Source organism: Vicugna pacos, chromosome X (assembly GCF_048564905.1).
Source record: "Vicugna pacos chromosome X, VicPac4, whole genome shotgun sequence".
NCBI lineage: Eukaryota > Metazoa > Chordata > Mammalia > Artiodactyla > Camelidae > Vicugna > Vicugna pacos.
This window is the reverse complement of record NC_133023.1, coordinates 42192009-42195371: the sequence shown is the minus strand read 5'-3', so window position 1 is coordinate 42195371 and position 3363 is coordinate 42192009.

Sequence of the window (3363 nt, the reverse complement as noted above, 5' to 3'; positions counted from 1 at the left end):
CTCCCAAAAGGCCCGCGCGCGGTCGCACGCACGCACACGCACGCACACGCACACGCACTCGCACACGCACACGCACGCGACCTCTCACACTAAACTCCCGCTTGGCGACCACAGCGTCCATCCCAGAGGCGGCCAATGGGAACTGGGCAAGCGAGGAGAGGGGGCGGGAGTAGCGGGACTTCCGGCGCCGCTAGAACGTCCGAAAGAGCTTATTCCGGCAATCTCGCCGTGACCAATCACCGCCCTGAACAGTCCTTGACTGCGTCCCCCGCACCCGGCAGCCAATCTCTCGCCTCGTTTCCACCCCGAGCTGGATGTGACCATGTGAAAACGTAGGGATGGAGTTGGAGAAGTAACAAAGAAGGCTGCCACCTCAGACCCGGGATCCGTCTGGGCTCGAATGCGCCGGGAAAATGGAGTCGTGCCAATGGAGATGGACACGGCGGTGCCATGAGTGCCTCCTCTGGGAAATGTGGTTGATGCCTGACGCGGTGAACGGGGACCCTCAATGTTGTTACACACGCGATGGATTATTCCAGTACCGATACCCCCTTCCTAGTGGTACCTTCCCGAGTGACGGTGCTCCCTCTACGCCCCGCAGTGGTACGTCCCAGGACAGAACTATGCCATCTCGTGCGCCCCTTGGTGGTCGCCTTGGGGAACGGCAGATGGAGATGCCAGGGTTGTTCCCCAAAGGGAGGGGAGGGCAAAGGCAAGATGAAAATGAAAACCCCACAGATCCCTGCAGTCTTGGATTCGGGAAAAAGTCTTCGTATACTGAAGATTACTTCCCTGTCGTGGCCACCACTATAACAAGGAGCATTACGAAGCGTTTTCTCTGTGTTGGGCATTGTGCTTGCTCGTGCCTCCTTGCGTAACACAGAAGAGGTCTTGTGGGAGAAGGGAGCCAAAGTCCCCCAGGAGGCAGGAGGGTTAAAACTCCCAACTGGGGCCAGAAAGCCTAATATGGGGCAGGTGTCTGTCACTGACTGTGAGTAATAGGTGGAAAGGACAGCAGGGCCTTCGATTGTTTTAGGAAAGGGGCCATCTCCCAGGAGCCCCAAGGACACTGAGTCGGTGAGATAAAGACCACGGGCTTCATCACTATCCTGTCATCTCTGTACATGTTCCCTAGCAGAATCCTCGGCCTGTCTGGCTATGCCTCTCTCCACAGCTTTGCACTTGCTTATTCATTCCGTCATTCACTCATTCATTCATTCTCTCCAAAGCATGTGTCAGGCACAATTATGGGTGTTAGGAAAGAGAAAAAAACAACCCTTACCCTGATGGAGCTTACCTTCTGTTGGGATCATACAGCCTCCAAAATGTAAGTAATCTGTCACGTGTTGGTAACTTCTATGATTAAAATAAAATTGCAATAAAGAAATAGAGAGGGGGAGCATATCCACGGAGTGGTCAGGGAAGGTCTTTCTAAGATTGTGACATGTGAGCAGAAACGAGAGGAGAAGAATATCTGCGAGAAAAGCATCCCAGAGAGAGGTAAGAGCCAGTGCAAAAATGCAGGAATGGAACTCAGTCCGGCGTGCATGGGCACAGTGTGGAGGCCAATGTGTGGCTGGCACAGCAGATGACAGGAGAGGTAGGGGATCCCCTGAGAGAGGTAATGAGGACCAGGTCATGTAGGGCCTTCTGGGCCATGGTGAGGACTTCAACTTGAACCACGGGAGGGTTTTTGGCAGGAAGCCCCCATGCCTCTTTCAGAGGCCATAAGCCCAGGCCACCCAATATATGTGGAGGAGCTCCCAGTTTGCTCCCAGGGAGTACCCCTCCCCCAGCCCCTCTGCAGCTAATTTACCTTTCCTGAACAATCTCTTAGATCTCGGGGAGTCCCCCCGGCTGCTCCCCATGAACATCATGTCCCCATGTCAAAGGATGATACCTTCAGAAGAGGATGAGCAAGGGCCCTCATGGTGTGAGTGAGGTCACACCCAGTCCCGTACAGGGCACATGAGGGACAGTGTCACAGGCACAGAGAAGACAGAGAGAAAGAGCATTAGAGAGACAGGGGCAGAGAGACCATTTCTGGCAACACAGTGTCCCCACTTGATTAGCACCCACCTATGGGCCCCGATATCTGCTGTGCATGATGTGCCTGTCTCTGCAGGGGCCAAGAAGCCCTCCCCAGGGACGGTCTCTAGGTAATGACTCAGCTGCCCGAGGCCTGGGCCGCAGTCACACTGCCTTGACAGCCATCGGGGCCCTCTGCCCATCAGGACGAGGGCACGTTCCCGTTATGGGGAGGCTCCTGCTGTACAGTGTCCCACACAGCCCCTCCAGCCCTTGTCTGCTCTCCTGCTGACCTCAGTGCCAAAAAAAAAAATGCTTTAGGCAGGGGAGGGGAAGCTGGTCTCCCTACATTTGTGGTGGGGGTTTGTGCAAATTGATCAACTGAGGCATTTCCTCTGCTGCTTGGAGGCTCACCCCTGTAGCTGCCACCAGCACCTGCAGAGGGAATGTGGGCATTACATTCAGTACATCGAGTACCAAGCAGGTGTGTGATGGAGGGACACGGAGACAAATCCTGACGATGAGTCAGTCACAGGGTCCTTATGGCCCTGGGCAAAACTTGCCCTCCCCACAACCTGGCCTGAATGGTGCTTGTGGAAGCTTCCTTGCCTCCCCCAAGGAGCCCAAATTTACATCTACTTCCTCCCCTCCTCCTGAGCCTAGAAGCCCCATCCACACTGCATCTCAGGCCCCCCTATCTGCAAAAGGTGCCCATCTCGTTGGGGGTTGGGCAGATCGCTGAGTGAATATGTATACGTGGGTTTTATCACAGGACATCTAGCAAGGTTAGTGGTGATGTCAGGAAATATTGTTCATGTCCATATTAAACCATGGGCTTCCATAACCTGTACACGACAGAGGGCTTACCCTCCCTGAGAATGGGGACCCTAAGCTTTCATCTCCATGGTACCAGGGCAGGCATGGGAGAAATCACAGCAAAAGTGAAATCACACGCCTACTTCTAAGGCCTGTGAGAGTAAGGTCCAGCCTGCCTTCCTCTCAAGAACATTCTCACATGCAGATACATGAACAGCTCGGAGACCCAACCCTCTGGACAAACACCATCCCCCAAATACTTTAGAGACCTCGTGCCCTGCGGCAGAGACCTACAAACAGTTCAGAGACCTCTCATCCTAAACATTAACCACAAACAGCTCAAACATGTCACACCTGAGACACAGACCCCAGCCAGCTCAGATAATTCCTACTGGAGATGCAGAAAATTTCGGATGATTATTGCTGGCCACCCAGTTCTACAAAAGTTCTGTGGTTACCACCGAGGTTGCTGACCGCCAGTGCACTCTGAAGGAATTCGGAGTGAAAAACACGATGAGA